The sequence below is a fragment of the Mustela nigripes genome, chromosome 13, assembly GCF_022355385.1.
Source record: "Mustela nigripes isolate SB6536 chromosome 13, MUSNIG.SB6536, whole genome shotgun sequence".
Taxonomy (NCBI): domain Eukaryota; kingdom Metazoa; phylum Chordata; class Mammalia; order Carnivora; family Mustelidae; genus Mustela; species Mustela nigripes.
Window position 1 is genome coordinate 102,369,291 of NC_081569.1, and position 9,076 is coordinate 102,378,366.

Consider the following 9,076-nt stretch of genomic DNA (forward strand, 5'->3'; position numbering starts at 1 on the left):
GGACTTCTACTTTACTCTTCAGGTAGGAGCTGTTTGGAGGAATCCCTGTTCCTCTCTCCCCTCCTGTGAGAAGGAGTAGCTCATGGAATCACCGACATTGGGATGCAGGTCCCTAACTGTGGGCCCAGCATATGGCACCTTGCTCTCTCGGGGACTGTCATGCCTCCAAACTCCACCTCCTCTCCATCTACTCTGCTTCCTTGCAGCAAACTGTCCAAGCCTAGCTGCACACTCCCGGTGGTTGGGAGCCCTTCCTCCTGGGCTTTACTTGGGCTCCATTTGAATGGAAAGCATCAGAAGTACATCAGTCTCAGGCCCAAGCTGTCTCTCTGTCTTGCATCTGCAGTGACAATGCTGGTGGTCTGACATCTGTTGTCTTCGTCCCTTGTGAGGATACTCTGTTGTCCAGGACTGTAGCACCTGGGATAGACTCCTTAGAGTTTACTTGATATAATCTTAGTTTGTGGGGGGTCCTTGACTCTTGTAAGGAGTAGAATTGGACCACGATACTCAACCTCATAGTTTGTGTATGGGTGTGCCTTCCTCAGAATTGGAACTGTTAGAAAAACATAATAGTAGTGATTTCAGCATTTAGTTACCATTGGATTTGAGTTGGAAATTTCTGTTCATGCCATTTATGAACATCTGACACGTGCCCCAAAGTGAGGAAACTTGCCAGATCAGCATTTCTCTGTAATTGTTGATGCTTCAATTAGCCTATAGAAAATCATTCTCTAACTATGTCTAGACCATTTCCAATGCACTTTTAAAAAAAGGAATATCTCGGGGAGCCTGGGTGGCTCAGTGGGTTAAGCCTCTGCCTTCGGCTCAGGTCATAATCTCAGGTCATAATCTCAGAGTCCTGGGATCGAGCCCCTCATCGGGCTCTCTGCTCAGTGGGGAGCCTGCTTTCCCTCTCTCTCTGCCTGCTTCTCTGCCTACTTGTGATCTCTCTCTGTGTGTCAAATAAATAAATAAAATCTTAAAAAAAAAAAAAGGAATATCTCAGCTGCCCCATTCTTCCCCCATTCTGAAATCTGTAGCTTTAAATATAGCATCTATCAGGAGCAAGGATGAATATCTTAGGACATATGTCTTACCTTACATTGTTAAAAATCATTTATCCATCTTGAATACATCTCTACATCTCCCCAGATATTAACCATGTGTTATTTATCTGGGTGAAAGAAGTTTTTCTACTCAGCAAAGTCAGGATCTAGTAGCTCTCTGATATAGAAAATGAATTGTGCATAAAATAATGTCAGTTGTCATTAGAAACAAAGAGCAAGAGGAAGAAAAAGAAGGAAAATGTAGGACAAAGGAGCAAATTCACTGTTGTTCAAGTGCCCAGAAAAGATGCTATAAGGAGTTAGAGAGCCTCCTTTTCTTGTCCTGGAATGGATGGACCAGAGCCCAGCCATGCAGTCAGACGGGGGTGGGGTGCGGTGGGAAGAAGGAGTGTGGGGAGAGGAAGAAGGAGATAAGGAGTGGTTGCTAGCAAAGTGTGGAGACACAGAGATAAAGAAGTAGAGGAAAGTATGTGTCTGCATATATCTTCTCCTGATTGAATGTACACGGTTAAATTAAACACCAGGGCTTTTCTAAAGACTCACCAATTCCTATAGTTAAATACTAGACAATGGTATTTTAAAATAGCATTTATGTAGAATATAGGTCCATAGTTCTTTATCCTTCTTTAAATAAGAACCACTTTACATAGAAGAATTCAGGTTTTGCAAGTGATGCACACAGATGGTCCAGGTTGACATGTCTTTTGGAAAAGAGCAGATTCAGCATTTTTCATTAACTGGTAAGGAGGAAAAGGTGTTTAACTCTGAGTAGCAAAAACAGTACGTGCCCAAGGACTACAGTCCACCATTGTTACTAAAGGATGAATGTGTAATTTATTTCCTATCCATGGGCTGCATTTTCTGGTTTTGACTATGGTGGACTATGACAGGGGCAGAGGAATACTGGAGGAACCCATGTTCACCCTGACTTCCAAGGAATATGGCATGGCAAGAAGTGGAAATGGATTGTCACATCCATGACACTCCAGAGTACAGCTCAAGGGGGGGAGGGGTTGATGTGTAATGATAATGATAAATTAAACGTGCAGCTCCAGCTTAAATGAGTCTAATGACAAGTGTTGGAGACTCTTCAGAAATAGATATGGACAGTTCTTGCTTAGAGCTTGGGTGCCATCCCAAATATATGGTTAATAACCTGTGGCTTTCATGCTTTTTGGAGAAGTGCCAAAGTATTCTATCTCCAAGGAATGGTGTGTCTCATCTTCATGTTTTTGTACACACCATCAGAATGTTGCCCACTGCCTGCTTTGACTTTCTCAATTTTATGTGATCTTCAAGGATTTTATAAAATCTCGTCTTTTCCCATGAAATTTCTTGGCTTGCCCAGGCAGTGATGATTTTAATGTAATCCCATAAAGCTTAGTATATATATTGTCTATAGCTGGTATGAATTTTGCTTCACTACCATGCTGGGTTGATTAAAAAAATCCGAGTAATGAATTCATCCCAAACATTAAATTAGATGACTTGGAAGTCCACTGGCCAGGATGACAAAAAAATCAGTCTCGGTTCTTACTGGGATTTGCCACCCCACCCCATTACTCAAAAGCCCCGTGGGTCTTACAGAATCTAGCATAGTCTGCCTTTTGTCCTTATTTGGGACTTCTGAGATGTTCCTTGTCCCACTCAGTTCTGCCTTCCACGCCACTTGGGGCATGGAGGCCTCTGAAAAGGCTGGGAGATCTAGAATACAGGGCAGAACCTTCCCTTAAAAACAGAACTCTACCATTCTCCTCTTAGTTTTATCCACCTCCACATGATGCTAAAAAGGTTAAGCCTTGAAAACCCTGGGATTTACAAACTTCAATCCATTCCACTCTCAAGGAATCCTGTACCCTGGCTCCCTGTCTCATTTCTACCTCTACCCCTCCAAATATTTCCTAGTAATCTCTGCCCCACCCCCTGGCAAAGCCCATGTACCTGTGTTTCAGTGAGCCTTTAGAAATACATCTTGAGGAGGGGGTTTGGGGGGCAGGGTTGCTGATACCTGTCATTTCTCTTTTACTTACTCACCCAATTATGCTCTCATTTGGCATTCACCATATAGGGCTTTGTAGTTACTACTTGTTGACCTTTTTCAAGTCTGTGTCTCACCTACACAACTAGATTATAAATTTCTGCCTACACTGACCATACACCAGAAGTCTCTATAATCCGTACAGTGCCAGGGATATAATGGTTTATTTTTATTAATAGATGAAGAAACACAGTTGGTGGGGTGTTTTTTGTTTTTGTTTTTGTTTTCCTATCTATTTTCTCTTTGCTGAATCTGGTAGGTTTTCTTGTAGGACCTTTTGAAAGGTGAAAGAAATTCACTATAACCACTAAACGTGATTTATATTTTAGGACCTTGTTCAAACACCATCCCTTCAATGTAGCCTTCCCTGAATTCTCTAAATAAGAGTAATTATTTTTTCTCTAAGTTTATAAAATATTTTAACCCATTCTCTCCTTTTCTTGGTCTAGATTTCTGGATATTGAGAAAATTGTGAATGGGGTGGCTCAGGGCTCCGATTCTGGAACCAAATCACTTGGGTCCAAAATCTAGGTATGTTGCTTCCTAGGTTTGTGACTTCGGACAGGTTTTCTCATTTGGAAAACAATAATAACTGTAGCAATCTCCTGTTAAGTATTAGGTGAGTTTATACACAGAAACCACTTGGGACAGAGTGAGTATTCGGTATGCCTTGGCCATTAATATATGCTGATTTGGCTCACAGTGGTTCAGCATTAATTTAGAAATCTCTAATCATAGCAGTAATGTGATAATAACATGGAGTGAATGGAAGGAAAAGAGATATATACTAATAAAAATGGATTTTTAAAAGAAATCACTGATTGAACATACACAGTAATCAAAACTAACTGATAAAATGTTTCCTCAATGAGCACCTTTGATGATCTGCTTCAAAGAGGGAAATTATCTGTAGTTAGCATATCTGTTTTTGCAAAGAGTGCTTCTAAAGTGTCTGAGTGTTGAAAACAATTTGCTCTGCCCAGCACTCAAAAGACTTAACAGCTTTATGTAATCATGGATGCTAGATACATGTACATTTCATGAACCAAATAAAGGTGTGGTTCTACATCGAAAAAAAGAAGTTACCATATTATTTTAAATGAGCCAGGTTAGGTAATGTCTGATGGATGACAAACACTAATTTGTCTCAACTCAATGAGGCTTTCCCACTTGGTGATCGTTTATCTAAAGATACCAAATACAAATGACCTGGAATGCTTTTAGGAACTGAATCAGCCCAGTTTTTCTAAAGATGATAGAGATGTAGTTTAGATTGAGGCTCTTTGGGGAAAAAAATAAAATAAAATAAAATAAAATAAAATAAAAGGCTGAGATGGAGATTTGTTTGAAGGAGGTTTATTGGGGGGTGCTCTGAGAAACTTCCTGGAAGGAAGTGAGGGGAGTTGAACTGGGGTGTGTGTGGGGGGGTGAATTTTGATGAAGTTGCCACAGAGATCTGTTTTGATCCCATAGGAGTAGCTTTGCGCAGTGGCAGTATCGTAGCCAATGAGGTTTATCCGAGGCGCGATTATTGCTAATTGATCCCATAGGAGCTTATCCAAAATTGAGGCAAGGGTCTAGGCTTTTGTATGACCAACAAAAGCACACACACACACACACACACACACACACACACACACACACACACTGACCAGCTTGGGAAAGGAAGGGACAGTTAACACTGTGCAGTGTAGCTCTTGTTAACTATTGGCAAATTGCAGAGGGTAACTTAACTGTGACGCTTCATCAGCCACTCCAGAGAACTGAGGGAAGGAATGTCTAGATGCTAAAATCAAGATCTGGGTGTAACACCATAGCATCTAATACACCACACCAGTGAGACAACAAATCATATGAAGTGGTTTTAAAGTTTATTTTAGTGCTGAACAAGTTACCCATGTCTTCCTTGCCCAGGGTTCTCATGTGGAAATTGGAGGTGCTCTATGAGAAGTGGCCCAGATGGATCTTAGAAGAAAAGAGTCAACTAAATCTGCCTTAGAACATTCATTGACAGCCCATTATCAAGGTTTATACTATTTTAATTAAACATGCTCCCAACACCTGGTGATTTTAGCCCTAGGACCAAAAGAACAGCTCATCCCTCCCTCGCCTATCGAATTTACTTTGATTCTTTGTGGCGCAAAAGTAGGAGTGGGGGGTGGGGAGGTCAGTCTGGCCATTATGTGGATGATGAAATTCATAGAATATTCTTCGTCACCATCAGATCTATACTGAAAATGAGGAAAACGGAAGGATTCTGCCTCTGTGCTGGGAACTTGTACACATCTTACTCTCTCATGGTGTCATAATACAGTGCATTTATTTTAAATTTGATTAAAACCCAGGAGTGAACAATGCATATTAGTTGATCCATGCATTTCAGCGAACAATAAATTTGAGTCCCTGGATTGATTTCTCTTTGCAAGCCAATAAAGTAACTAGACTTTGCATTATTTATCACTGGTCATCCAATGTAATGTTTAAGTCAACAGAACCACTCTGCTTTCTATGTTTCCTCAGGGAGGGTAGCAGGCTTATTTAGGGGAGATCAGGATATAGCATCAGAGCTTTACTCTGAATCTTTCAAAACTCAGCAAAAGGGCCTCCAGAACTTTCTTTTTTCTTTCTTGAGCACACATGTGGATAAGGACAGACAGTTCATCTGTAGCCTTAGAAAGATGATAATAGACCAAAATGAAACCCAAGTATATTTTTACCCATCAGATGAGTCATTTTTCCTGTAAGGTTAATGATCATTAATGACTTTAATTAGGGAGTCAGCCAAAGTATCTATCTTGGAAAACGTGTATCCATGTGGTTTGCACTATTGGATTTTAGCTCTCTGCTGTGATGGCGCCCTTTCAAAACACCCTATTAATGTGAAATCTCATTGGTGCTGTCTGCTTAGGTTGTAGTACTGGGGGCATATTTTACAGCGACAGTGGCGAGGTTTAGCCTGGCATTTAACTAACTGTGGGGCTAGAATTATTGTTGTTCATCTGAGTTTCCAACTTGGAATTTGTAAGATAAATGAGCCAGTTGCATCTATTCTCTAGCAATTAACTGGTAATTGGGGCATTTAATCAGAATACTGACTTGAAGGACTTGAGCCTGATTAGATGCTGTTGGCATGAACAAAAGATCCAAATCCTAGTTTATCTCATTCATGTGCTATATTCACACCTTATGTCCAGATCAAACCCAGATCCAAATAAATGAATACTGATGAAAATGCTTTATGGAGGTGAAATAGATTTAGAAGCCAAGCTTCTTCAAAATACCTAGGTTAATAATATTCTTTCTAGGGCTGCCTAGGTGGCTCAGTGGGTTAAGCTTCAGCTCAGGTCATGATCTCAGAGTCCTGAGATCGAATCCCCACATTGGGCTCTCTGCTCAGCGGGGAACTTGCTTCCCCCACCCTCTCTCTACCTGCCCCTCTGTCTACTAGTGATCTCTCTCTCTCTGTCAAATAAATAAATAAAGTCTTTTATAAAAAAAATAATAAGGTCCTCAAAACCAGGGTGGCTGCCTCACTTTCCACGTGGCTGGCCCTTCAGCCGGGGACCAGGACCCTGCGTGTTTTCTGTACCTCTGTGTCTCTGGCCACCTGCTCCACGATACCAAGCCCACATACAGCAGAGAGAACACCCAGATATAAAAGACTGCTGAGAAGAAAGGCATTACCTTCCAGGGTGGAGAAAATGACTGTTGACCAAGATTGGCCAAGTGTTTATCCTGTTGCAACACCATTTAAACCCTCTGCTGTACCTCTTCCCATTCGAATGGGCTATCCAGTAAAAAGGGCAGTGCGCATGGCAAAGGAGGGAAATCTAGAACTATTAAAGATCCCCAATTTTCTGCATTTAACTCCTGAAGCAATTAAAAAGCACCGTAAAACTCTTAAAGATTTCTACACTGATTGGCCAGCTGCACTGGACAGTGATGAGAAATGTGAGAAGCATTTTCCCATTGAAATGGACACAACTGATTAAGTTTCAGTAGGACCATCTATTTGAAACCCCAAAGCATGAGTAGAAACCTTAAGGGTTAAACTTTCCAGTTTAAATTTAGATGATCATGCAAAGAAGAAACCCATTAAACTTGTGGGAGAGCGATACTGCAAGACTACAGATGTACTTACCATCAAAACAAACAGGTGCCCTTTAAAGAGACAGAATTATGAGTATGCACTATATCTGCTAACAGTTTTATACCATGAGTCTTGGAAAACTGAAGAATGGGAGAAAGATAAGATTGAAGCAGACATGGAAGAGTACGTATGGAACAGTAGCTCCTCTGAAAAAAATATCCTGGAAACACTTCTCCAAATGAAAGCTGCTGAGAAAAATCTGCAAGTAAATAAAGAAGAGCTCCTTGCTACGAAAGAAGTTGAAGAGTACAAAAAGTCTGTTGTTAATCTTAAGAATGAAGGGGACAATGAAAATACCCTTTCTCAGTACAAAGAATCCGTGAAGAAACTATTAAATCTAATGTGATTTATTTAGAAAAAAATAATAAAAAATATTCTTTCTATAATTATTTATTATTCATCTACTTGGTGCAAGAAATTCCTCCCAGGTATATAAACATGAATAATATGGCTGTTGAATTCAAGAAGACTTGCTTAGCCTAAGTTTCACTTGACTAAATCAAGATAAATAACTATCCCTCTGTGTCTTCTGTGAAAACCAGATAACCATCATACTTCATGGTCCACACAGTGAAGACCAACAGACAAGCTTTTGTGGTATGTGCCAAAATTACCAAGATTAACATACGTAAGGTTAAAGTCAGTAGTTCAAGTCTCACTGTATATTAGAATCACCGGAATATTGGTTCAGTCGGTTAAGTGTCTGACTCTTTGTTTCAGCTCAGGTCATGAACCATGTCTGGCTCCATGCTCAGTAGGGAGTCTGCTTGGGACTCTCTCTCTCCTTCTACCCCTCCCAACCTAAAATTTAAAAAATAAAAAAGAATCACCTGGAATGTTTTCAAAAACAAAGATTCTAGGGCACCTGGGTGGCTCAGTGGGTTAAAGCCTCTGCCTTCGGCTCAGGTCATGATCCCAGGATGCTGGGATTGAGCCCCGCATTGGGCTCTCTACTCAGCAGGGAGCCTGCTTCTCCCTCTCTCTCTGCCTGCCTCTCTGCCTACTTGTAATCTGTGTCTGTCAAATAAATAAATAAAATCTTAAAAACAAACAAACAAACAAACAAAACAAAGATTCCACACCCTGAACCTGTTAAATCAGAATATTGGGGTTTGGGACCTTTGCATCAATTTCTCAAGTAGCTTAGGTGATTTTTAATGTGCTAATTAATAACTGTTGACATAACAAAAAAATTTAATTTAACTTTCAGATTATGGACACATAGTTAGAGCAAGAAGATAGATGATCCTAAGAGTGTGGGGGGCCATAGGAGAAACAGGCGTGGATATGAAGGGGTGGAATGGATCCAGGCAACTATCCTCTGGCCCATCTGAGTCTAGCCTTGCAATTGCCTCTCCACTCATGAACGCATGACCTTACTTGTCAGCAGAGAACTGCAAGAGGATGGGCTCTGCTTTCTATCTGCCTTCCAAAGCTCAGGCAAGTGTCATTTGAGGACTCTTCACCTTTGGAGAATAGGAAGAAACCATAAAAGGAGGGTGGAATGGGGTTGAGCTGAACAATGAAGTATCGTCCATAGGCATCCCTCAGAGATGGAACTCATCCATTCTTTTGGTTTCAGCTGCTGTCTAAACGATGATGCCACTAAAATCAATATCTGTGGCTAATACTGTTTCTCTGCCATTCAAATTTATGTACCCAGATGCCTTGCAGACAGTCCCACCTGGGTATTCTATGTAACACAGGGTCAACATATCCCCAGATGAACTCATCTTGCTTGCTACTCTTATTCTTCTTCTCGTGCACCAATTCCCAGATGCTGGGAATGTCACCGTCATCCACCCAGGCACCTAGACT

The 9,076-nt window shown here is 40.9% G+C and overlaps 2 pseudogenes; both read left to right on the forward strand.

The window, feature by feature from the left end:
• LOC131999436 (small ribosomal subunit protein mS35-like) overlaps positions 1 to 7,614 on the forward strand; it is a 43,720-nt pseudogene extending 36,106 nt beyond the window's left edge.
• On the forward strand, positions 4,586 to 4,651 carry LOC132000371 (U4 spliceosomal RNA; annotated as a pseudogene).
• Positions 7,615 to 9,076: the final 1,462 nt, after the last annotated feature.